Raw genomic sequence first — 217 nt, forward strand, 5'->3', positions numbered from 1 at the left:
TACAAAAAATAGTTTTAATAATATTAAAAATGTTTAATAAATATAGAAATTTATAAAATATATATATATATATATTTTTTTTAAATCCCAAATAATAGCTTTAATCACAAAAAAAGTTTTATAGAAATTAAGAATGTTTTGTAAAATCCAAAAAATCGAATTTATATACAAAAAAACTTTTTGTAAAATCCAAAAAATCGAATTTATATACAAAAAT

Source organism: Brassica oleracea, chromosome C1 (assembly GCF_000695525.1).
Source record: "Brassica oleracea var. oleracea cultivar TO1000 chromosome C1, BOL, whole genome shotgun sequence".
In the NCBI taxonomy this organism is placed as follows: Eukaryota; Viridiplantae; Streptophyta; class Magnoliopsida; order Brassicales; family Brassicaceae; genus Brassica; species Brassica oleracea.